This window comes from Megascapheus bottae, chromosome X (genome assembly GCF_031878675.1).
Source record: "Megascapheus bottae isolate mThoBot1 chromosome X, mThoBot2.hap1, whole genome shotgun sequence".
NCBI classification, from domain to species: Eukaryota; Metazoa; Chordata; class Mammalia; order Rodentia; family Geomyidae; genus Megascapheus; species Megascapheus bottae.
Window position 1 is genome coordinate 39,550,675 of NC_143547.1, and position 27,270 is coordinate 39,577,944.

The 27,270-nt window shown below is 42.9% G+C and overlaps 1 protein-coding gene and 1 pseudogene across 2 annotated transcripts in view; both read right to left on the reverse strand.

Annotated features, from left to right (window-relative positions):
• The window catches only part of Nhsl2 (NHS like 2), a 273,835-nt gene that overhangs the window by 24,980 nt on the left and 221,585 nt on the right, over positions 1-27,270 (reverse strand). The gene's annotated exons all lie outside the window — the stretch shown is intronic.
• On the reverse strand, positions 19,676-20,659 carry LOC150040910 (transcription factor A, mitochondrial pseudogene; annotated as a pseudogene).

Below are 27,270 nucleotides of genomic sequence, written 5' to 3' on the forward strand. Positions count from 1 at the left end.
CCCAGTCTTGCAGCCGTGAGCACAGTGGGAGCAGGGAGGAAAGTTCAGCGTTCCAATGCAGTCTTCCTACTGAGTCCATTTGGCATCTTACACAGTGCCCGCCCCTCTTGAGTCACACCTTCCTAACTTGTTTAGTCAACTTGAGTCTACAGAATTACAACAGGTGGTAAGTATGCTGTAGGATCTCAATACTAGTAAAATAACTGAATGGACAGGGGGAGAGAGCTCTGGGTGAAGACCTAGAGGTAGCCTGTTAAGGACATCTGGGGATGGAATAAAGCTTAGAAGAATAGAAGATTCCACCCCAAATGAATCAGGAGTCAAAATACCTCTTTTACCTAGATGGTCTAGAAAACCAAGTGTGTTTACACTCTGCATGAGTGAGTTAGAAGAATGAATGAGACAAGGCTGAGCACAAACTCACGAGAAAGAGCATATCTAGATGCTGGTGGCTCATGACTATGATCCTAGCTACTCAAGAGGCTGAGATCTGAGGATCATACTTCAAAGCTATCTGAGGCAGGAAAGAGTGTGAGACACTTATTTCCAATTAACTACCAAAAGGCCAAAAGTGAAGCTATGTCTCAAGTGGTATTGTGTTAGCCTGATCAATAAAAAGCTCAGGGACACTAGCCAGGTCCTGAGTTCAAGCCATCAGAGCCACACAAAAGAAAGGAAGGAAGGGAGGGAGGAGGGAAGGAATGAAAGAAGAAGGAAGAAAGGAAGGAAGTGAGGGAGGGAGGGAAGAAAGGGAGGGAGAGAGGGAGAGAGAGAGACGGAGACAGAAACAGAGAGACAGAGAGGGAGAGAGAATGATCATGGTGTATACCAATAGCCTAGTGGGCTATCCAAGATATTAATGCCTTCCTGAGCTGCTACCATTGTCCAGAGGTGGAAAGTTTCCCTGGGGTCCTGGCTACCCAGTCTCCAGGTACCAGATGGCACCCCACAAGAAACATTTGCCTTCCACGAGTAAGAAATTATCAGAACATAAAGGAGAGGTGACTGATGAGAGCAGAAAAAAGGTGACAAGGATGGCTAGATTCCCCAAACCCTCTTCTCAAGACATGGAGGAAGGCAAAGCAAATCTGTGCTGCACATTCCCCTGATCTTTTTAATGAGGAAACAGGAGTCTAATAAGGTCAACTGGCTCAAGGTCACCCCAAACAGTCTGACATCCAGTGTCTGTGCTTCATACCTCTTTCCTCATCTGGGCTCAACAGATCAGAATGATCAAGAATTGCATTTCTTGTTGTTTGTGGTGGTGGTCACAGGAGCTTGAACTCTGGGCCTGGGTGCAGTCTCTGAGCTTTTCAGTTCAAGGCTAGATGTATATATGTATATCTAAGTACGTATCTCTGTGTATGTGCAGTATAGTTTGATGTGAGCGCACCCTAATTAGACACTTTCTGACACCCCCCAGAGAAAGGTTGCCTGAAAGTGTGTGTAGATGTCTGACCCCCAGAAGCCAGGTCTACTGAAATAAAAAACTGTGCCCCTGATGGCCAGATTTGATTCATGGGGCAAGAGGAGGGCCAGCAATTACAAGATTATTCCCAAACGGGGGAGGTGGGTGCCACTTCTGGCTAACACTTCCTGTATCCTTCCAGACAGTGAAAACTCAGCAAGCCACTTCTCCCCAGGGACTCCAGGGAGAAACACAATGCCCAGAGTTTTCAGTTGCCTGGGTTGCCTTGGTAACGGTAGGACCTACTAAGAAGAAAACAGTCTCTTAAAGGCTTAAAAGGGTGGATATTTCCTTTGACAGAGCAGGCCCTGACCTGTTCCCTGCATCCCCCTCCTCTTCTTGTCTGCCACCCACCAACATGGAAGCTGGGCCCCTCACCTCAGCTGATCTCCTCAAGGGGGTGGGACAGATGGTATAAAAGAAAGTCGGGTCCTGGCTTCTCCAGGGGAGAAAGAGGCTGATATGCAATATGCCAAGTCCTGGCAAGTGGCTCTGTGTGGCCCAGGAAAGCCATGCCTTTTTTTTGGTGGTGGTGGTGGGGAACCTGAGGACAATGGAACTCAAGGAAGGCAGTGTCCTCAGCAGTTCCTGTCTGCCTTACTACTTGCTATGCAGGGATGAGACCTTTTGGGTAACAGGAGCATGTAGAGGGTGGATTGAAGTTTCAGTCATTTTCCTCTGTCCCCACCCCACTTCAGTTTATCTTCCTTTTCCTTCTGGATCACTGAAGTAGCTTACCCTATCCTTAGTCTATTTTGCCTCCTATGCCTCTATAATCTCTATTTCTTTGCATCCATTCACCTTCCATTAGCCTGGGTGGGGGGGTTGCAGGGGTGCGTGTGGGGATGCTGTGGTCCTCTGAATTCATAGATTTGGTCTTCAATGGATGTCAATGGCCTTTCTTCAGTAGAATGCTTGGGGACCTGATTCTGGTGTCCTTCACAATCTGCTCATGAATTACCCATGCTGGCGAATCTACTCAGGCCATGTTTTCCTTCCTTCTTTCACTTGTCCTAACTCCAGACACTCTGAATTCCTTTCTTTATCATCTAACCAGGCTTTTTCATGTCTCTGGGCTTTTGCACATCTCATTCCCTGAACCTTAAAAAGTCATAAACAGCTAGGCACCTACTGATTCATGCTTGTAATTCTAGCTTCTCAGAAGGCTGAGATCTGTGGTTCATGGTTTGAAGTCAGCTGGGGCAGGAAAGTCTGTGGGACTCTTGTTAATTACCAAACCACCAAAAAGCCAGAAGTGGAGGTGTGGCTCAAGTGATAGAGCACGAGGCTTGAGCAAAAAAGCTCAGACAGCACTCAGGGCCTAGGATCAAGCCCTAGGACAGTCATACAAAAATAACAAACAAGCCGGGAGTTTGGCCTAGTGGTAGAGGGCTTGCCTAGCATGCACAAAGACCCAGGTTCAATTCCTCGGTACCACATACATGGAAAAAGCTGGGAATGATGCTGTGGCTCAAGTGGTAGAGCTCTAGCCTTGAGAAAGCTCAAGGACAGTACTCAGGCCCTGAGTTCAAGCCCCATGTCTGGCAAAATAAAACAAAAACAAAAACAAAAAAACAAAACAAAAACCCCAAACAAAAACTATTTCAAAGCTGAGCACAGTGGCTCATGTCTGTAATCCTAGCTACTCAGGAGGCTAAGATCTGAGGATAGTGGTTCAAAGCCAACGGGGCACTAAAGTTCATTAGACTGTTATCTCCATTTAACTACCAGAAAACAGGAAGTGGTGCTGTGGCTCAAGGGGTAGGGTGGTAGCCTGAGCTGAAGAGCTTAGGGACATCGCCTAGGCCCAGAGTTCAAGCCCCATGAACAACAACAACAAAAATATTACAAACATACCAATATAGTGACACATGCATGTAGTCTCAGCTACTGTAGACTCAGCTACTTCGGAGACTGAGGCAGGAGGGTCACTTAAGCCTAGGAGCTCAAGAGTAGCCTGAACAACACAGCAAGACCCTTGCTTTAGGAAAGGAAAGGACAGGACTGACAAATACTTCTGGCTCTGCTCCAACTCCAAGATTTAATTGAAAGATTTCTTCTAGTTGAGTTCTGATGGCTCATACTTGTAATCCCAGCTACTCAGGAGATTGAAATCTGAGGACTGAAGTTCAAACACAACCTGGGCAGACAAATCTGAGAGACTTTCATCTATAATTAACCAACAAAAAGCTAGAATGAGAGGCATGGCTCAAATGATAGAGTATGAGCCATGAACAGAAAAAGGTAAGCAAGAACTGAATGCTCTGAGTTCAAGACTCCATTCTTTTTTTTTTTTTGCCAGTGCTGAGCTAAAGCCCAGGGCCTGAGTGCGGTCCTTGGACTTTTCTCAAGCCTAGAGCCCTACCACTTGAACCACAGCACCACTTCTGACTTTTTTCTATGTATGTGGTATCAGAGGAATCGAACCCAGGTCTTTGTGTATTCTAGATTAAGCACTCTAGCACTAGGCCAAATTTCCGTACCAAGACCCAGTTCTGACAGATAAAAAAGAAAAATAAGGAATAGAGAGCTGAAGATGTCCCATGTCATAACACAAGAATGCAAATGGTTTTGAACCCTACAGTGAAATACGCGAAGTCCTGTGGTCTGCATGAGAGTCCTGTATGAGAGCTGGGTATAGTAATACAGGCTTGTAATTCCAGCATTTGGGAGGTTAAAGACAAAATGATCATTAAGTTCCTAGCTACACAGCAAGATCCTATTTCAACAAAAGAAAGCCAAACAAAAACAAAGCAGTAAGGGCTGGGCCATGCCTGTAATCTCAGCTACTCAGCAGAGAGAGAAAGGGAAGCCGGTTCAAGACCAGTGCAGGCAAAATGTTACGGAGCCCTTATCTCAATCAACAAACTATGCATGGTAGTTTATTTTTGTATTCCCACTACAAAGGAGGTATAGGTAAGAGGAACATGGTTCTGGGCCGGGATTTTGGCCTAGTGGTTAAAGTGCTTGCCTAGCATGCATGACGACCCGGATTCGATTCCTTGGTACCACATACATAGAAAAAAGCCAGAAGTGGTGCTGAGGCTCAAGTGGTAGAGCTCTAGCCTTGAGAAAGTCCAAGGACAGTGCTCAGGCCCTGAGCTCAAGCCCAGGACTGGCAAAAAAAAAAAAAAAGAGGAACATGGTTCTATGCTGGTCCTGAGCAAAAAATAGGTGACTCTACCTGAAAAACAAGTAAAGCAAAAAAGGACAGGGGGTATGATTCAAATGATAGATCACATGCTTAGCAAGTGTGAAACCTGAGTTCTTTAGAAAGAAAAGAAACAAAATTAAAAAGCCCAACCAAGTTTCAGGATAAAGTCTTCATTTTCGTAGGGCATATACTCCTCTGACAGTTTAGTGAAACCTTTGGGCCCCTTCTCAAAAAAAAAATATTCACATGCATAAATGAAAATACATAGAATTACAAATGAAATCAATCATATTGAAATCATCGCAAAACCAACTCATTTTGTAGCCACATATATCATTACTAATGTATTAATCACAAAAGTATAGATGAGAAGCATTAAGTTGATAGATAGTTTCCTTTTGAAGATGCAACAACGGTAATGTGATTTAACGATTCTGGTGATTTCTGGTGATGATAAAGTCACAGATATTAATACTTTTTCTGTTGTTAGTGCTAGGGCTTGAACACAGGGCCTGAGCTCTGTCCCTGAGCACTTTTGCTCAAGGCTAGTGCTCTACCACTTCAGCCACAGCTCCACTTTCAGCTTTTTGGTACTTAGATATAAGAATCTCATAGACTTTCCTTCCTGGGCTGGCTTGGAAGGGGAACTGAGATCCTCAGATCTCAGCCTCCTGAGTAGCTAGGATTACAGGTCTGAATGAGCCAGTGGTGACCAGCTTGATACTGTTAATACTTTCATAAATTTCTGCTTATATTCCTCACTCGAGGAAATGCTTCAATTTCTGTTTGTGGTTCGTGGAGAAAACAATCAAATCACTTTTGAATCCAGGTTCCTAGCAGTCCCCAAACAAAGCTAGAAGTCAATGGAGAGCTGTTGAAGATGCTTTGACCCAGAGTGTTAGACAAAGGACAATGGGCTGTGTGGACAAGCTGGGGGCTGGCAGAATTACAAGTGTGTGGTTTCTCTTTCAAGAGCTGTTTACAGCAATCGGGAAGTCTGGCAGCCTCTTCTTCCTCTTCATCCTAAATCAAGTGTGGGTGTGGGTGTGTGTGGGGAGTGATGGCAGTGCAGGGAGGGCTGTTATACTTGGTTAATGTTTCAAGCCCACCACATACTCATTCGAAAGACAGATTTTTTTGCCATTTACATGCCAGGGAAATATTGCTGGGGCTTGCACCATTTTTAAGTTGAGAACTGTTTTGTAGGGGCCACTGATTTCTCATCAGTCTAGAAATAATCTTGAAGTGGATTTATTACTGGCCTTGACATTTTCTGAACTAAGTAATGTTTTACTCCAGTACCCAAGCCATACTTGGGGATTGCAAGCGAGGGGGTGGGGAAGAGTACCAACTCAGCCCAGGCACCCCAGAATTTTCATCATAATCAGTATTTATGCCAAATCTTAAATGATTTTTCCTGACTTCCTGACTTACCCACCTGTCAGCTGAGTCCCTTGCTGACCCGAGCAGTATGGTTTGGGCTGTGATCAAGGAGACATATGGTCAGAACAGCAGGAGGACTTGGCTTGTTTTATTGCCTTTGACCCCACTCAGCACTCAACTTGGCCAATTCTCATAAAGACCACGCCCCCACCTTCCCAAGATGCTTTGCTGGAGGGTCAGGCACATGACCTGCACCGGCTTCCTTCTGCTCTTCTCCAAGACTTCATACATACTCAGAAATGAGCACAACTTGGTTGGGGGACAAGCTGCAGCTTGATTCCCACAGTGAGAGGTTAGAAATGTGACAGCCTTGTGCACTGGAGCCATTGGCTAGTAAAGAGGCTAATTTTCAATGGAATCTGTCTCAGCAGAGAGAACAGAGCAGTATGCACTGGGATTCAGGCTGACACTTTCACATACAGGAATGCAAAGGAGACAACTTATTTTCTTTAATAAAAAGACATACATGCAGCCAGGAGTGGGCCTACTGTAGAGTGCTAGCCTAATGTGCATGCAGCCCTGGGTTTGATTCCTCGGTACCACATACACAAAGAAAGCTGTAAGTGGTGCTGTGGCTCAAGTGGTAGAGCTCTAGCCTTAAGAAAGCTGAAAAACAGTGCCCCGGACCTGACTTCAATTCCTAGGACTGGCAAAAGAAAAGACATATATACATGTTCTTAATTTCTGAAACATAGGTAGAAGGAGGCTGAATGGGAATTCAGAAAAACCTGAATTATCTAGATTGGCCAAGAATAAAAGAAAGAAGCATCACTACAATCAGAAAGGAAAGAGAGGACATTATAATTGATCTTATAGAAAAAAACTCCACTAAACCAGGTGCCGGTGGCTCACATCTATAATTGTAGCAACTCTAGAGGTTGAGATACAGAAGGTCACATTTTGAAGCCAGTTTGGATAGAAAGTTGTAAAATTTCATTCTAATTAGCCAGCAAATCTGGGGTAGATATGTTGCTCAAGTTAGGTAGAAGTGTTGTTCAGTGAGCAAATAAGCCCATCAAGTGTGAAGTCCTGAGTTCAAGTCTAAATGCTGGCCAAAACCAAACCAAACCAAACCAAAAGATTAGGAAGCAAACTACAAATGCAAAAGTTATATTTTCTTAAACCTAGGTACTCAACATTTCTTTGTGTCAGTTGTGGGATTTGAACTCCAGGCCTGGGCACTGTCCCTGAGTTCTTCAGCTAAAGGCTACCACTCCACCCCTTGAGCCACAGCTCCACTTCCAGTTTTCTTGTGGTTAATTGGAGATAAGAATCTCAAGGACTTTTTACTGCCTGGGCTGGCTTTGAACCTCGATCCACAGACCTCAGCCTCCTGAGTAGCCACCATGCCTGGCTTGTAATCAACATTTCCAAAATAAAACCCCTTTAGTTTGAGCCAAACATTGATTAGGAATTGGGATGGGGGAGGGAATGGTTACCACTAGGTAAATAAAGAGTACCACTCTAATGAATTTGGATAGTTGGGAAAACTAACAACTGATTCATTGCAATAAAAAAGAAGAAAAATGCACCAAATAAATTTTGAATGTAGTACCCTTTTAACCTTATAGATGTATCTTCTAGTACACTTCTCTTGAATGCCAAGCAATCAGTACTGTACTGGTTCCTGCAGTTGATATTCTGTTGCTTCTACAATATTGATTCCCTTCTTCATCTTTACGATTCTTGTTTAGCTATCTATATCCCATCATTCTCTTTTTTCATATACTTTTTATTATAATTAAAGGAAGGTTACATTATATTCACCAGATAGAAGGCACATTACTTCACAAACATTGATACCCTTTCTCATGTCTTGGTCCCCATTTCCCTCTCCCCACCCCCACCCCTCATCTTGTTTCCCCCCTTCCCTATCCTATGTCACATAACCAAATACGCATATATACAATATGCGTATTTGAAATACTGTAACAGTATGAGATACCCAAGGGACAGCAAAAGAGGTGAGAGATAACATAGTACATTAAGGACAACAATCACTCGTTATATGGCTTTTGTTTCTATATCCTGGAGGTCCTTTCATTTAGCATCATACTATATGGCCTTATGTATCTAGGTTTTGTTCTATTGTAAATCTCTGCTAGGAGAGTCCAAGGTTTCTACTGATTATGACAAATGAGGGAAACCATTGAGCCTATGTTCCTTTGAGTCTGGCTTACTTCACTTAATATGATTTTTTCTAAGTCTTTCCATTTCCTTACAAATCACTCCATCATTCTCTAACAGTACCATTAGTGAGTTAAAATAGCTGGACTCACCTGCAACCCAATACCCCTACCTGTGATTTGTCAGAGATCCATGAGTGTATTCATCATTAGGCATTTCCCTGATGATGATTTTATTGGCCAAGAATTAAGTCCATGAACAATTTTCCCAATTAGATTGCAAAGAAAATCTATTCCATGGTTGGAACAATTCAGTGGTATCTTGTATTGGTTATACACTATTAAGAGTATATTTCACAATAGCTGCAGTGGACAGACATTTTGGGGGTATAAATGATGAAGCTTGAGGGTAAAGCTGACACCTGATATAGAGAGAGGCTGGCAAAAAGACTGTCAAAGCAAAGGAATCAGATATTTTGAACCAGGCACCAGTGGCTCACGCCTGCAATCATTGTTACTTAGCAGGCTGAGCTCTGAGGATGGCGAGTTTGAAGTCAGCCTGGGCAGAAAAATTCTTGTGAGACTCTTCTCTTCAATTAATGACTCAAAAACTGGAAGTGGTACCATGACTCAAGGGTATAGCATTAGTTTGAGCACAACAATGTTACTGGACAGTGCCCAGACCCTGAGTTCAAGCCCAAGGACTGGCAAAAAAAAGAGAAGTCAGAGTCTTTCCAAATATGCCTGATTTATTGTATATGTCTGGGCTTGATGTTATTGTTTAACAGTTTAAAGTAAACGCTTCCTTTTTTTGTAACTAAGAGCATCTTAACTGATACATTTCTGATGCATAAAATATATGACCTTTAGGAAAAAAGAAAGCAATCTACTACACACAACTGTATGACAATGAACTAGAAAACGTTCATAAAACTGCTAAATGTCCAGGAAGACACAAACCATCAAAATGACTGAGAAGTAAATGGAAATGCCAAATAAACCCACAACAACAAGGGATTGAATTAATAATCAAAACTACCCACAAAGAAAAGCCCAGACATAGATGGCTTCACTGGTAGAATTTATCAAACATTTAAAGAATTAATGCCTATTCTTTACAATCCTTTTCAAAATATAGAGGAGGAGTTAATACGTCTCAAGTTATGCACTAGTCCTGTTTTACTGAGATACCGGTAATAACAAAGACATCAAAGGAAAAGCTCAGAGCAGTACTTGTTATAAATAGATGCAAAATCATCAACCAAATATTAGCAAACCAAATCTAGCCATATATAAAAAATTATATATCATGACCAAGTGAGATTTATCCTAGGATACAAGGTTGTTTTAACACTGAAAATCAATGTAATGCATTATATCAATAGAAAAAATACAAAGATACGGTCATTTTAGGAGATACAGAAAAAGTATTTATAAAAAGAAAAAAACAATCCAAGATGAGTTCATGGCAAAATACATTCAACAAATTAGAATAGACAGGGACTTCTTCAATCTGGCAAGTACTATGTATGAGAAAGCCACAATAATGTCACATTTAATAATAAAGCATTGATTTCCCCCCCCCTAAGATCAGGAACAAGACAAGAGTGCCTATTCTTACTTCTTCTATTTAACATTGTACTAGAAGTTGTAGCAAGATTAATCAGACAAGAAAAAGAAATAAAAGGATGTACTTCAGAAGTGAAGAAGTAAATTATTCCTGCAGAGATGTCATTATCTCATACAGAGAAATTTATAAGCATTCTTTTGAAAACCTATTAGAATTAATAAATATGTTTAGTAAGGTTGCAAACAATGAACTTATTATACATACTTGCTACATACTTGTAATAAACAATTCCATTTCCAGTATCTCAAGAAAATGAATATACACGAATAAGTTAAACAAAAGTCATATAAAACTTGTACACACTGAAAGCTATGAAAAATGAAAAAACTTAAGGATTGAAACAAATTGAATGATAAACCATGTTCATGGATCAAAACACAATATTGTCAAGATATTAATACTTAAGTTGATCTATACATTCAACATAATTCCTATCAGCCTGTCAATTTCTTGGTAGAAATTGACCAAGTGATCCTAAAATATGTGGAAAATTTAACAATCTCAAAAAGAACAGATAGATGACTCACAATTTTCTATCTCAAAATTTATACAGAGCTACAATAAAGAAATTAATGTTGCTCAGAGAACTTAAAGGAAAAAGGGTGAAAAAGTGCAGCAGTGGACTTGATGAAAGTGGGTGGAGATGGGAGGGAGCAACTGGGAGAGAATGAGGGAACAGAAGACACTGTACAAAAGGACATGTACTTATTACCTGACTCATGTAATTACAATCCCTCTGTATATCACCTCTATAATAATAATAAAGTACATTAATTTAAAAGAGCTAAAAAAATAATGTTGCTAACCTAAGGCTATGTAACAGAATTGAGAGTTCAGAATAAGCCCATAGATCTCTGATCTGTCAATTTTTAAAAAGGATAATCACTTTCAATGGAATAGTCTTTTTGTCCATTAGCTTACATTAGTTATACAAGGGGGAGATTTAAAATTACAAATTTCTGTTACAAATAATGCCATGAAAAAAATGGATATACAGTCTACAAAACATAAGACGATACTTGATAATCTGCAGCACACAAGAAAATACTAGAAAAATCCTATGCCTGAAAAACATTTGTGTCTAGAGTATTTAAATATCTTTTACAAATCAATAATAGTAAGACAAATAATCCAAGTCAAAAATTAGCAAAGGAGGGCCAGGAATTTGGACTTGTAGTAGAAAGCTTGCCTAGCATGCAAAGCGGGGGGGCAGGATCATGGCCTAGTGGTAGCATGCTCACCTAGCATGCACAAAATCCTGGGTTTGATTCCCCAGAACCATGTATACAGAAAAAGCCTGAAGCGGTGTCGTGGCTCAAGTGGTAGAGTGCTAGCCTTGAGCAAAAGTGTGAAAGGACAATGCCCAGACCCTGAGTTCCAGCTCTGGAGTGGCAAAAAAGTGGCAAAGGATCTAAAAGAAATTTCTCCAAATAATATTCATACTTGGTCAACAATCCCATGAAAAGATGTTCAACCTAATTAATTATCAAAGAAATAAAATGGTAATAGGATACCACTTCACACCACTAGCGGAGCTATAATCAGAACATGCATGTGTTGGTTGGGATGTAGACAAAATAAGATCCTTCATATTAGATGGTGAGAATGGTACAGCTATTTTGGATGAGTTTGAAAGCACCTCCTAATCTTAAACAAAGTTAGCTTTTGGCTCAAAATTTTCAGTCCTAGGTTATATCTAAAGCACCTGAGTTCACTCACACACACAAACACACACCCACAAGTTACATAAAGCTGGGTGCCTGTAATCCTAACCACAGAGGAATCTGAGATCTGAGTATCACGATTCAAAGCCAGCCCTGGCACGAAAGTCCATGAGTGTCATCTCCAATTAATCAGCAGAAAACCACTGTTGAGCTGTGGCTCAAAGTGGTAGAGTGCTAGCCTTGAGCTGAAGAGCTCAGGGAAAGCACTCAGGCCCAGAGTTCAAGCCCCATGACCGACAAAATATAAAGATCATTAAAATTTGTATATCCAGTATATCCATATTAACAGGTATAAGACTATTATAAACAGTGAAAAGAAAATATATGGCAGAGACAAGCACCACATTCAAACCTTAGTAACTTTTGCTTGCGTGTCTATGCTCTAAGAGCAATAGTTTAAAAGGGAAAAGTGGCTGGGTGCCAGTGGCTCACACCTGTAATTCTAGCTACTCAGGAGGCTAACATCTGACAATTGCAGTTCAAAGTCACCCTCAGCAGAAGTCTGTTGGACTCAGAAAAAGCCAGAAGTGGTGCTGTGGCTCAGTGGTAGAGTGCGAGGCTTAAGCACAAAGAGGCTGTAGGACAGCACCCACGCTCTGAGTTCAAGCCTAAGATTGATACAAAAAAGGGGGAAATCAGGGCTGGGAGTTTGGCCTAGAGGAAGAGTGCTTGCCTAGCATGCACGAAGACCCGGGTCCGATTCCTTGGTACTCCATACATAGAAAAAAAGCCTGAAGTGGTGCTGTGGCCCAAGTGGTAGAGCTCTAGCCTTGAAAAAAACCCCAAGGATAGTGCTCATGCCCTGAGCCCAAGCTCAGGACTGGCAAAAAAGGAGGGGGGGACCAGGGCTGAAGCAACACATGTGGTAACACCACCCACTCACTCCAATTATTTGAGCTAGATCTTGGTGCTGAAATCATCTCCCCTGGCTGGAGTGTCCTCTTGTAGGACTTCACAGCCCAGCCAGGCCCCAGGAACCGGTGGCTATGCAAGGGCACGATGGAGCAGAAAGCCCACTGGCCTACTATGTTTCTACAATTGCAAGTGGAGCTTTTGCCACATAATTAGATGAGGCATTACCACAGCAGCTACAGAGGTCACACAGCTTCCAAGGATGGGTCCATCAGCCAGACCCATACTTACTCCCAGGGATCCTCCCTGGGGCCAGCTATCCTTGCTACTGCTCTTTATTTGTTGCTTGTGGGACTTGAACTCTGGGCCTGGGTCCTGACCCTGAGCTCTTCAGCTCAAGGCTACTGCCCTACCCCTTGATCCACAGTGCCACTTCCGGTTTTTTACTGGTTAATTGGAGATAAGATTCTCCCGGACTTTTTAGTGCCTGGGTTGGCTTTGAACCATGATTCTTAGATCTCAGCTTCCTGAGTAGCTAGGATTTCAGACGTGAGCCATCAGCGCCCGGCTCTTGCTGCTGTTTTTAACAGTAGTTAAGTTTAGTCTGTTCTTTTCTCTCCCTTTCTAACCTTGATGGACCTTGAGCTGTTGGCTGCTCTAATGTCATCCAAGGAGCACAGAACCCCTCTCTAGCCCCTGAGTGGGAAGTGGACCCGAGTCCTCTGTTCATTGCTTACCCACAACCCATTATGCTTCTTCAGTCCAACAGAATTTAATATTGGAATCACAAAGACAACCTCATTTCTGAAGTTTATAACTTGAGAATTATCTATATTTTCATCTAGTTCTTGTGTAAATATGTTTATACATAAGTACAGTAAAGAGAGAATTTTTTAGTAGTGTGTGTGTGTGTGTGTGTGTGTGTGTGTGTGTGTGTGTGTGTACGCTGGTACTGAGGCTGGTACTAGGGGCTTCAGGCTTGTACGGCTAATTTGTCCACAGTTGGTACTCTAGTACTTGAGCCACATTCAGTCTAGCTTTCTGATAGTTATTTGGAGATGGACTCTTGAATACTTAATCTGCCCTGTCTGGCTTCAAACTGTGATTCTCAGATTACAGGTTCTAAGTATGTAGGAGTACAGGCATGAGCTACCACTGCCTGACGTTTTTGTGTGTGCATGTGTCAGTATCAGGCCTTGAACACAGGGTTTGAGCTTTCCTGCCAAAAGGTAGTGCTCTACCCCTTGAACCACAGTTTCATTTGTTTCTTTTGCTCATTAATTGTAGATAAGAGTCTCATTGAAGCCAGGTGTCAGTGGTTCACGACTGTAATCTCAGTTACTTGGGAGGCTGAGATCTGAGGATCACAGTTCAAAGCCAGCCCAGGCATGAAAGTCCACGAGACTCTTATCTCCCACTAACCACCAGAAAACTGGAAGCGGTGCTGTGGCTCAAGGGGTAGAGTGCTAGCCTTGAGCTAAAGAGCTCAGGGACAGTGACCAGGCCTAGAGCTTAAGTCTCATGATGGATGACCACCCCAACAAATGTCTCATTGAATTTTTCTGCCCAGGGCTTGCTCTGGTTTCAACTCATGCTCCTCATGCTCGTCAGCCTTTTTGAATAGCTAGGATTACAGGCATGAGCAACGAGTGCCTAGTGGCTTTTGTTTTTCTAACTTCTCAAATCACAGGAACTTTATGATCTAGTTAGAATTACACGAATCACTATCATGCTGATAGAGAAGACATAAGTCCCAGACTCCATTATTTCCCATAATAACAGTTGGTAACCTTTATACATACAGAACTTCCAATGTTTCAGACATGGCCCTAGTTACAAATTTAATCTCTAGAACAACCCTATGAAGCAGTGCAATTAGTTCTATCCTAAGACACTGAATGGTGACAGGGCTTGTTCAAGGTCGTCCTGCTATAACTCAGAACACTGGGACCAGTGCTTATGCTTAGAACTCTTCCAGCAGGATAGCAAACTTTAGTATGCATGACAATTACTTGGGGAAGACAAAATATATGGCCTGATGATGTAGCTGAAAGTAGAGCACCTGCTTAGCAAGTGCCAGACAAGCACACAATGCTCAGCACAACTTGCAGGTACTCCAGTTGAGGAAGAAATTTGTGTTACTGGAATTTGTGTGTCTAACAGTTTCCCAAGGAACTCAAAACAAAGGTTGCTTCTGCAATGGTCAAATTTTGAGAATTACTAAGCTATTTTGCTGTCCATTCTCCAACAGCAGAGCACGGGTCAAACCAGTACTTGCAATATCCAGGAAGGTAGCTCGATTTGTCATCTGCCTCACCCTTGAAGAATGTCCCTTGAGCAGCTTCACATCAAGGGCGTAGTCTTATTCACGCCAGCCTCAGACTCAATTAGCTAAATGCAATCCCATCCATTAAAGGCACTGATAAATCAGTCCCTGGCTGTCAGGCTGGCCCAGCTGCGGTTGAATTAATGCTTGTGCTGTCACTTGTCTGGTGCCTGCAGCCAATTGATCTCACAGGTTAATAAGATTAACTCAAGATTAACTCAGCCAGACTGCCTGCAGCCTCCTCTGTTCCCCAAAACTTAAGGAGGTTCAGGCTTGTCCTTGACATAAGAAAGTTGTTCCTCTCTAAAGAGAGCATCATTCTTGGAGAGTAAAGGCTCTTCATTTGATCCGGAAACAAATTGCTGACAAGTTTGGGTGGTGTCTGCCCAGGGAAACAGGGCAGCAACTTGGTTGGAAACATCTGGCTTTGAGACACTGCTTCAATGTGACCTAGCCTGTCTTCTCTGAATTGAAGTTTCCTCATTGATAAAACAGCTCCCTAGGGCCGGGAGTTTGGCCCAGTGGTGTCCAGCATGCACAAAAACCCGGGTTTGATTCTTCACTACCACATACATAGAAAAATCCAGAAGCGGTGCTGTGGTTCAAGTAGTAGAACTCTAGCCTTGAGAAAGTCAAAGGACAGTGTTCAGGCCCTGGGTTCAAGCCCCAGGATTGGCAAAAACAAACAAACAAACAACAACAACAACAGCTCCATAGTGTGTTTCCAGCTGGTGTGGATGCCCAGCAAGAAAAGGATCATGGGCTCCACAATGATGTTGGGGATCTTGCATCCATGATCCATCGGTAGCTTTCAAAACTCACTATCTGAGGGCTGGGAGTTTTGCCTAGTGGTAGAGTGCTTGCCTAGCATGCAGGAAGACCCGGGTTTGATTCCTCAGTACCATATACATACAAAAAAAGCCAGAAATGGTGCTGTGGCTCAAGTGGTAGAGCTCTAGCCTTGAGAAAGCCCAAGGACAGTGCCCAGGCCCTGAGTTCAAGGCCCAAGACTGGCAAAAAAATTTACTATCTGAGGGCACAAATTCTGGAGATCAGCGTGGTAGATGCTGCCAGGTTTACAATGAGTCTCTCTGTCTGTCTGTCTCTGTCTCTCTCTGTCTGTCTTTGTCTCTATCTCTGTCTCTCTCTCTCTCTCTGTAATAGTGTAGCTCCAGTGGTAGAGTTCCAGCCTTGAGCAAAAGCCGAGTCCAAGACCCTGAGTTCTAGCCTCAGTACTAACATTAAAAAAAATAAACAAAAAGATTCAGGGCTGGGAGTTTGGTCTAGTGGTAGAGTGCTTGCATAGCATATACTATAAGCCCTGGGTTCGATTCCTCATACCATATATACAGAAACTAAAAGCTGGAAGTGGTGTTGTGGCTCAAGTTGTCATGTGCCAGCCTTGAAAAAGTCCAAGGACAGTGTCCATGCCCTGAGCTCAGGCTCCAGAAATGGGGAAAAAAAGATTCACAATTCAAATCCCTTGGGCTAGGGAACCCTTCCCCCAATCTTCTTAATATCTGCCTGTGGCCTTATGGCCTTGTTCATCACGGTGATCACCTGTGCTAGCCAGTCCTCGGAGTGGCTGTTTTCATGTGCCAAACCAAGTTCTACCTCAGGGACAAACGACTTACTTTCTTAACTGGCAGAAAGGATATTTTCTTGTTAATCCTCTTTGGGGATTGCCTTGTCAAATGCCACTTCTGCTTCTCCAGCAGCAACTTCACCCCAACACAGAGCAATTTTGGGGGATTGGCTCAGCTCCATAGCTTCCTAACTGGCTAACAGAGGCCCTTGCTGGGACAGTGTGGCAGTTTATGTAGTCCTAATTCCTCCACTATTGCTCCCAGTTGAGGATCCTAAGCACTCCCAAACAAACTTCCTGCACACTAAAGTTGGTTTTCTCGGGTGTCCACCTACCCTTGGCCCTTTACAGGGTGAAAAGTGAATTGATACATTTTGCCAATGGCCCAGTATATAGCTCAAAGATATTGCTCACTGCGCCTCTACTCCCTTTACCAGCTAATGGTTTGTAAGCGATTTCTCTTTTTTCATATATTTTTATTGTAATTAATTGAAGGGTTACATATACTTTCAGGGATCATTTCTATAGTATGCGATTTCTCTTTTTTAAAAAATCAACATAGGGCCGGGAGTTTGGCCTAGTGGTAGAGTGCTTGCCTAGCATGCAGGAAGATCCACGTTCCTTTCCTTGGTATCACATACATAGAAAAGCCAGAAGTGATGCTGTGGCTCAAGTTGTAGAGCACAAGCATCGAGAAAAGCCCAAGGACAGTGCTCATACCCTGACTTCAGTCCCCAGGACTGGCAAAAAGAAAAGATCAACTTGACTGGGAGCCACTGGTTCATGCTTGTAATCCTAGCTACTCTGGAGGCTGAGATCTGAGAACAGTGACTCAAAGCCAATGTATAGATAAGTCCATGAGACACCTATCTCCAATTTGCCACTAAACAACTGGAGGCCTATAACCCTAGCAACTCAGGAGGCTGAGATCTGAGGATCGCGGTTCAAAGCCAGCCCCGGCACTACAAAGCCTTGAGAATCTTATCTCCAATTAATCTCTAGAAAATGGGAAGTGGGGCTGTGGCTCAAGGGTAGGGTGGTAGCCTTGAGCTGAAGAGCTCAGGGACAGCTCCCAGGCCAGCCTTTGAGCTCCATGACTGAACCAAACCAAACCAAACAAAAACTAGAGGTGAAGCTGGGGCTCAAGTGCTAGAGTGCTAACTCTCAGCAAAAAAGTAAAAAGGACAGTGCCTGGGCCCTGAGTTCAATCCCCAGTATTGGCACATACACAAAACAATGTCAACAGAGCACTTTTCTATTATACTTCTCTGTTGATTCTTATTTCAAAACCAAGACATGCTTTTCGCAGTTAAAAATGAGAACATACTAAGTGGAAGAAGACTAACGTGCACAGTCCCCCTATCAAGACAAGTATTGCTGAGACCTTGAGTTTATCTTTTTGGATGTTTTCTTAGACTACACAAAGATAGGAATCCTACTGTAAATATTTTCTTGTTTAGTTAGACTCTCACTCATGCCAGTAATCCCAGCTACTTGGGAAGTAAAGATGGGAAGAGCTCGCTTCAAGGCCAACCTGGGTAAAAAGTTAATGAGAGTCTATTTCGAAAACAATCTCACTGTAATGTCATACACCTATAATCCCAGGTATTAGAGAGGAAGAAGCAGAAGGGTATAGTTCAAGACTTTCCCTGAACGAAGTCAAGAGTCTATATGAAAAACAGCTAGAGGGCCAGGAGTTTGGCCTAGTGGTAGAGTGCTTTGCGTAGCATGCATGAAGACCCGGGTTTGATTCCTCGGTACCATATACATAGAAAAAAGCCAGAAGTGGTGCTGAGGCTCAAGTGGTAGAGCTCTAGCCTTGAGAAAGTCCAAGGACAGTGCTCAGGCCCTGAGCTCAAGCCCAGGACTGGCGAAAAAAAATAACTAGAGCAAAAAGGGATAGCGACATGGCTAAAAGTAGTAAAGTCTCAAATTCAAACCATATTACCATCCCCCCCCCCAAAAAAGGGCTGATCTTGGTGGCTCATGCCTGTGATCTCAGCTACTCAGGAGGCAGACATGGGGAGGATCTAACTTCAAGAATAACCCAGGAAAAATATAAGAAATACCTCAAAACAGCAACAACAAGGATGGATATGGTGACCAAGGCCTATCATACTAACCACTTAGGAGTCATAAGCAGAAGAAATGTGGTCTAGAACTGCTGGTGGGAAAAAAATGAGACATTTTCTTAGAAATAACCCAAGTAAAATGGGCTGATGCCATGGCTCAAGTGCTAAGTGCAACTTCCTAGGAAGCATGAGACCTAGACTTCAAATCATAGTACAGCAAAAAGAAAAGAAATTAGTAGAAAAGCAAAGCTGGGGACTGGTGGCTCATGCCTATAATCCTAGCTGTTCAATAAGCTGAGATCTGAGGATCACGGTTCAAAGCCAGCCTGGGCTGGAGATTTTTTTTTTGCCAGTCCTGGGCTTGAGCTCAGGGCCTGAGCACTGTCCTTGGACTTTCTCAAGGCTAGAGCTCTACCCCTTGAGCCTCAGCACCACTTCCGGCTTTTTTTCTATGTATGTGGTACCGAGGAATCGAACCCGGGTCTTCATGCATGCTAGGCAAGCACTTTAACCACTAGGCCAAACTCCCGGCCCTGGGCTGGAGATTTTTTTTTGAAATATTAGAATTTTTATTCTGTGCTATATAAAATACGCATGGTTCTAGTACATAAATTGTTTCCACTTTCATAAAAGAAAAAGACAATGAGAAAATGGTTTATAAATCTCTCAGTCCAACTTATAAAAGATTGTTACCGAAACTAATCAGTACTTGAATGTACAGCCAACTTTGAATATGTATGGATTATACCTAGGAACTAGAATTTACCCAGATGTAAGTTCTGGCATTTGTTCTTAATGGCACAATATATCAGAGAACACTTGGCTTCTACAGTATTGAGAAATTTGAAAACAAGCCTCTGCCTCCATGGGGGGAAGGGGGGAAGGTGTGCAGGCAAGAATATCCTGTACATAATCAGCATCGGAATAAAAAACAAAACTTCACAGTCTGATTTACCTTTATCAAGATAAAATAATTATCTGCTAAATTTGCAGGAAAGATTTTGACTCTATGGGTTTGTTTTTGTTTTGTCGGTTATGGGACTTGAACTCTGGGACTAGGCATTGTCCCTGAGCTTTTCAGCTCAAGGCTATCCCCTTGAACCACAGTACCACTCCTGTTTTTCTTGTGGTTAACTGGAGATAAGAGTCTCAATGGACTTTAGTACCCAGGCTGGCTTTCAACCGTGATCCTCAGATCTCAGCCTCCTGAGAAGCTAGAAAACCAGGCATGGGCCACCGTGCCCAGCTGTAATTAATATAAACACAACATTTTTCATGACTGTCATCTGTTTGGGTTTTACAAATACTAACACAAAATATGTTCAATTGGTAGAAGTCCATGGGCTAAAGAAAAAGAAATTGAATATAAAATGTTTACCACCTTTATCTATTCTAATGTTACATCAGGCATCGAGACCTAATTGGCTTCTTGTGCCTAACATCATGAACACAACTCAGTCTTCTTTGAAATTTTGTTTCTCAGTAGCAAATGTGGATCACTGTTTCCTGCCTTGACGTACAAGATCACTTCTTCCAATTTCTATCATTCGTTCTTCCCAAGATTTCATTTCATTATCATGACGAATTCTATCATCTTCAGAAAGCTGAAAATACACCTGCTTTTGAGAATCAGGAATATTTTCCCACATATCATTTAAAGTCCTCAGTTTTTCCTTATGTTGTAAGCTTAACAAGTTTTTTTGGGTTTTCCAAAACATGTTAACTCCCTCTCTTTTTTTTTTTTAAATCAATGCTTTCCTTTTCAAACGTCTTTGTTTGATTTCTTTTTCTAGAGAAAGCAACTGAGTTGGAGTAAGCTGTTCTTGAATTCTGTGTATTTCTTCTTTGTATATTTTCCAATCTGCCTTATAAGCATCTTCATATTTTTTTCTTTGACTCAGGAAGTCCCCACCATGCCTCTGCAATTTGTCGAATTAGTTCTTTTTTTTTCCCACATCTGGGTTCTGAGCTCTAAATACTGGTAGCTGTTCTTGAGAAAACTGAAGGAAGTCATAGGTTTCTTTGGATAACTACTCAAAACCATTTTTGGAAAACACACACAAAACACTGTGGAGCCCCCACAGGGCCGACTTGAACCCACACTCAGGACTTGTTACCATGCCCGCCACTCGCAAGGCACTATCTGGAGATTTCTTATCTCCAATTAACCACCAAAAAACCAGAAGTGGCTCTGTGGCTCAAGAGGTAGGGCAGTAGTACCCTTGAGCTGAACTGCTCAGAAACAGTACCCAGGTCCAGAGTTCAAGCCCCATGAACAAAAAAAAAAAGAAAGAAAAAAAGAAAAAAGAAAGAAAAAGAGCGAAAGAAAGGAGAAACCAGAAAGGGTGAATGTGATCGAAGTACATTATATGAGTTTATGAAAATTATTACTATGAAACTCCCATACTGCTCAATTAATACATGATTTTTTACAAAGAAATTAAGTCTAGGGTATATGGCTCAAGTAGAACATTACTTGCCTGGGATGCACAAGGCCTTGAGTTCCAGCCCTAATATTGTCACAAAAAAGTATGAGATTTATTCTTTACCAGAAGGAATGATTTGAAAGATTTCTCGCCACAAATTAGTGGGGAGAATTGTTAGGATATGCCCAGATGAAACTTCATCCATTAAAAAATGTAGAAAGAAAACCGAAAGGAGAATATACACATATGGAAAAAAAATAATTGTTAGTCATGTATCCAGTAAAAGATCTGTCTAAAGTATCATAAAGAACTTTCACTTTGGGTGCCAATGGCTTACACCTGTAATCTAGTTACTCAGAAGGCTGAGCTCTGAGGAGCCCAGCTGCAGCCCTCAGTAAAGTCCATGAAACTCTTATTGTCAATTAACCACCAGAAAGCCGAAAGTGGCCTGGTGCCACATCTAACTTATAGGAACTTATAGTTCTGTGTGTGTGTGCGCACACATACGTTGACTTGAACTCAGAGCTTACACTACTTAATGTCTGCCTTGTATTGGAATGTAAGGCCCTAAAAGTCACAGACAGCCTGTTTATTCTGATCACTGGTATATCCACAATTAGTAGAATGTCATACATGCTCAGTAAATGCATGGTGAATGAAGAATGAAGGAACTAGTACAAGATACTACCAGAGTACTACTTCTGCTGAAATTCTTCATCTTTGTTTTTTTTTTTTATTTTCCTTTTCTTTTTTTTGTTTTTAAATTTTATTTTCTTGTTAGGGTAATGTGTAGAGGGGTTACAGTTACATTCGTCAGGTAGTGCGTGCATTACTTATCACACATTGATACCCCTTCTCAGGTTTTTGTCCCCGTTCCCCCCCTTTCTTTTTTTCATATATTTTTATTGTAATTAATAGAAGGGTTACATGATATTTGCCAGATAGAAGGTTCATTACTTCACATGCATTGATACCCTTTCACATGTCTTGACCTTCTTTCTTTTCTTTCCTTTTTCTTTCTTTTTTTTGCCAGTCCTGGGGTTTGAACTCAGGGCCTGAACACTGTCCCTGAGCTTTCTCAAAGTTAGCATTCTACAACTTGAGCCACAGCACCATTTCTGGCTCTGTCGTGTGTGTGTGTGTGTGTGTGTGTGTGTGTGTGTGTGTGTGTGTGTGTGTGTGTGTTAAGGAGGAATCGAACCTAGGGCTTTGTGCATGCTAGGCAAGCACTCTACCACTAGGCCCAACTTTTGGCACCTCTCTTTTCTTTTCTTTTCTTTCTTTCTTTCTTTCTTTCTTTCTTTCTTCCTTCCTTCCTTCCTTCCTTCCTTCCTTCCTTCCTTCCTTCCTTTCTTTCTTTCTTTCTTTTCAGTTTCAGGGCTTGAACTCGGCTTGGGTGCTGTCCTTGAGCTCTTTCTGCTCAAGGCTAGTGCTCTACAACTTTGAGCCACAGAGCCATTTCCTGTGTTCTGGTGGTTAATTGGATACACAAGTCTCATGGACTTTCCTGCCCTGGTTGGCTTTGAACTGCAATACTCACATTTTAGCTCCAGAGTAGCTAAAATTTCAGGCTTGAGCCACTGGCACTCGACCCACCCACCCTTCCTTCCTTCCTTCCTTCCTTCGTTCCTTTTAAAAAGGGTCTTACTACATATCACAGGTTTGTCTAAGAGGCACAGTCATCCTCTTGCATCCATTTCCTGGCTGCTAGGATTTCATACAGGCACCATCACACCCAGTTCCTGCCAATCTTCAATTTAGCTTTTGGTAGTTTACCACATGGTTTCAGCTCCTACTCTATCATCAGAGACCTAGCACACTGGCTGAAGTCCAAGATACAGGGGGCTGTGGCTGCCAGTTAGCTTTGGTCCTTCCCACTGGTTGGGAATCACCTGAGGGGATGGGGCTATAGGCATTATCTCTACTGGGAGAGAGCCTTCCTAGCAAGTACAAAGCCCTGAGTTCAAATCCTAGTACTGTAATTGAGAAAACAGAGTAGTTATTACTGTTTTAATTTTAGCTTTTCTGTCTTGCCCTCCTTCCAGAAAGCTGAGCGGTTCCTCTTGCCATGGAGTGCAGCACCCACTTGCTCACATGCATTTTTTGGGGGGAGGATGCTGGCCCTCTGGGATGAAGGTCTTCCTCAGTTACCTTTGGCTTGCATGCTCCTTGATGGTTTCAGCGTGCATCACCACAGGGAGCACTTGGAGAGTGGCTTTTTGCCACTTTGCACAAGGCCACCTGGGTGAGGTCCTCAATTGGCCTTCGACCCCATTGCCTAGGCAGAGCCAGGGGCTGGGGAAATATATCTACACATTGTTTGCCAGTATCTGGAAAATTCTCAGTCCCCAAACATTGCACATAACCTCCACGGCCAAGTTACTTTCCTAATTCTGGTTGCCATGACAACACGACTTAATGATGGAGCAATTTTTTTTTCTTAAAATAATTCAACCCGTTTCCATATCAACAGGGATTTATTTTGGTTCCGCACACAGAGAGGGCTTGATAGCCAGCACCTGGCAGCCCCTTCTGTACCTAAGGAGGAAGTGAGATTTCCAGGAGACCATTTGAGACGTGGCACAGGGACCTTGGTATGCTGATGTGGTCATGCCCTTGTGAAGAAGATAATAGTGTGGGCATCTCATGAGTTCCTCTTTGGAGTTGTTGAGGTGAGAGAATGAAGAATGAGGAATTAACAAGCTTGTGTGGGTCTTTCTCAAATTCTAGGACTTATATAAACAAATGTCCTGGGCTGGGAGTGGTAGTGCACGTTTGTGATCCCAGCACTTAGGAACTAAGGGAGAAAGATTGAGAGTTTAAAGACATCTTGGGCTACAGAGCAACCCTGTCTCAAAAACCAACAACAAGGGCTGGGAGTTTGGCCTAGTGGTAGAGTGCTTGCCTAGCATGCATGAAGTCCTAGGTTCTATTCCTTGGTACCACATACATAGAAAAAGCCGGAAGTGGTGCTGGGACTTCTATGGTACAAGCCTCGAGAAAGCTCACGGATAAATCCCAGGCCTTGAGTTCAAGTCCCAGGACTGGCAAAAAATAACAAAATAAATAAATAACCACAACAAAACAACCTGTCCTACTGTGGGGCCTCCCTCACAAGATCACGGGCCAGGAGGCAGGAGGCAGGGCTGCAATACAAGTGATTGTCTGTGTCTAAGCTAGCTTTAGACAACAGTTCCTTCACCAACTAACTCAATTCACCAGGCATTACTGAAAAGCTACTAAGATCATCCCTATCCACATGATTGAGGGTAGAAAAACAAACATGTATCCCTACCCTTGGGGAGCCTCGATGTGTTGGTGATAAATATTCCACATGTATGGAACTCCTGAATCCCCAGTGGAGCTCATTATAAAGCACGATGGGCTGCACTGGGTAGTGTTTGTGTGTGTGTGTGTGTGTGTGTGTGTGTGTGTGTGTGTGTGTGTGTGTGTGTGTGTGCGGAGAGTGTTATGCGGAATTCTGCCTACCTCATATGCCCCCAATCCTTCATGGCTCACTTTAAGTAGCCAACAGCTAAGGCAATCCAGATACTGGTGGGCAAAACAGGAAATATTTTCCTTTCTTTTCCCAGAATCCTTTGTGGGATGCTCTGTTCTGTGGAGCTCAGCTATACAGTATGTCTACTGGAATGAGCAACTGCTCTCTGAGCAGGCAAGTCTGCTTTGCTTTCTGCGGTACTTCTCTAAGTCTCTGGGGGTTTAATAAATAAGGAGGAAAAGATAGAGCTGCCAGGGTAGTTAACAAACCCAGCTGTCTGGCTACGAGGCCAACAAATTGCTGAGGAAGTCTGAGTCCGTGATCTGAAAATGCCTGCGAATTCACAGCCCTGGACTTTCTCAGTAAACATTGTGCTTCAATGCATACTTTGGGAGTGTTTCATTCTGAGGGAACCACATAACCCTGCAGTGAAATCTCAGTCTCTTCCTGAGTCCCAAGAACTTGAGCAAGTCATGCCACTGCTAATGCCTCAGAATGGGGATGATAATTACATCTCATTTATAGGAATGGTGTGTGTGTGTGTGTGTGTGCGTGTGTGCAGCAATAATGGGAACTTGAACTTAGGCCCCTGCACACTAACTTGCCTTTTTTACTCAAAGTTGGCACTCTACCACTTGAGCCATAGTTCTACCTCTGGCTATTTGCTGGTTGATTATAGATAAGATTGTCTCATTTTGCCCAGGATGGCTTCAAACTGCAATCCTCAGATCTCAGCCTGGTGTGTGTGTGTGTGTGTGTGTGTGTGTGTGTGTGTGTGTGTGTGTGTGTGTACACATATCTGTCTGCCTATCTGTCTGTCTGTCTGTGTCTTGAACTCAGGGCCTGGTTTCCGTCCCTGAGCTTTTTGGTTAAGGCTATTATTTTACTGCTTGAGCGACAGCACCACCCAGTTTTTGGTGGTTAATTGGAGATAAGAGTGTCACACACTTGCCTGCCTGGACTTGTTTTGAGCTATGATTTTTAGATCTTAGCTTCCTGAGTATCTAGAATTATATGCATGAGCCACTTGCACCCAGCATATCTCAGCCTCTTGACTAACTAGAGATTACAGGCATGAGCCATCAACCTCCAGTAATAGAAATGTTCTTTTTTTTCGTCGGTCATGGTGCTTGAACTCTGGGCCTGCGCGCTGTCCCTGAGCTCTTCAGGTTAAGGCTACCGCCCTACCCCTTGAGCCACAGCACCACTTCCGGTTTTCTGGTGGTTAATTGGAGATAAGAGTCATGGTCTTTCATGCCCGGGCTGGCTTTGAACCTTGATTCTCAGATGTCAGCCTCCTGAGTAGTTAGAATTAGAGGCATGAGCCACCACACTCAGTAAAATGTTCTTTAAGATGAAATGAATTGTTATTTGTAAAGGGCCTGGCACATAATAAGAACCAAAATAATGACTTCATTTGTTCAACAAATACTGAACCCTATCTGAGCACAGAACATATTAACACTGGGGATTTGCCAATGAAGAGGATGGACGCTGCTGCCCTCATGGAGATCACCTCATCACTGACAAGAGGTAGACTACAGGCAGCCATAGAGTGAGGGGATACAAAGAACGTACTTGTCAGGAGAAATGTAAGTGCAAAGGCCCTGTGGTGGGAATTGGAAGCCTGGCTGTAGGAGCTAGTGTGCATCAGGCTGTGAGAGAGGGGGGCTTGTTATCAAAAAATGCCATAGAGGTGGGCAAAAACCATACTCCTTGAAAGTCTTGGGTCAGATGCTCGCAACTACTGAAAGCTATTGAAAGGTCTGTGGTTTGCGATACAAATATGACGTGACTGCTATTCTTCATGGCTCACAGTGCTAGGAACCTCATTACCTAGCTTTCTCCTCAAGTTTCTTGAACTTGAAAGCTCATTGACATCAAGTGTACGTGCACAAGGCCCATGCCCTGTAGTCTACTACAGTTAGCTGGGGTAGACAGCACAGGTCTGGGTTCAAGATTTCCTCTTCCAGCCTGTACGAATAGTTCTGGGGGCAAACTACATAGGTTCAAATTCTTGCTTCCCTTATCAGCAGTGTGGCCCTGGAAAAATCATCTCAACCCTGCGCATCTCAGCTTGCTCACCTGTGCAATGGTGTACAGATGATCTACTCACAGCAGTTGTGATGATTAGGTGAGTGACCATGACAGAATTACATTAGCTCTCCCCCCCCCCCCCCCCCGGCGCGTACAAAATACAGCCCAGAGCTTTGTAAGCCAAGCAGCAGGTAGGTGATATCTTTGGCTTTGTGACTGGATGGTTAAAGGATAGTGAGTGCTGCCAAGGTCTCAGAACTCCAGAAACAGGGTGGTTACCGTGGTGATCACAATCAGAGCGAACATCAACTTACCACGGTGTGCAGATTTTCCCTTTTCCCTTTAGAAAAGTCCCTCCAGAACTTGTCCATCCGATCTTTTCAATTCCTCTCAAATCCTTTCCTTTTTTTTTGCACACAATGGCTATGTCCCCAAATGAAAGCCTCTTTGTTGTCATGTAAACAGTTGCAAGCCAGGTGTTGGTGGCTCATGCCTATGATCCTGGCTAGTCAGGAGGCTGACATCTGGGAAATGAAGCTTCACATCAGTCAGGGCAGTAAGGTCCATGAAACTTTTATCTCCAAATAACCAGCATAAATTAAAAAAAAAAACACTGGAAGTGGAAGTGTGATTTAAGTAGAAGAGCCTTGCATAAAACAGGCAAGTGAGAGAGCGTGTCACTTAATTCAAGCCTGGGTAATGGTGTATGCATATACAAACATGTACACACACACACACACACACACACACACACACACATGTTGCAAGAACTTCCTACTTTCCTTTCTCAAATCTTAGGCTCCTAAAATCCAGTCCCCACAAATCACATCAGGTCATTTTTTTGTGTGTGTGCTTCAAAGTTAATGAAGGAAGAAAGCAGCTTGGAGAGCCCCCCCTCTCCTGCCCCAGCTCTTCTCTGGCCCTATCG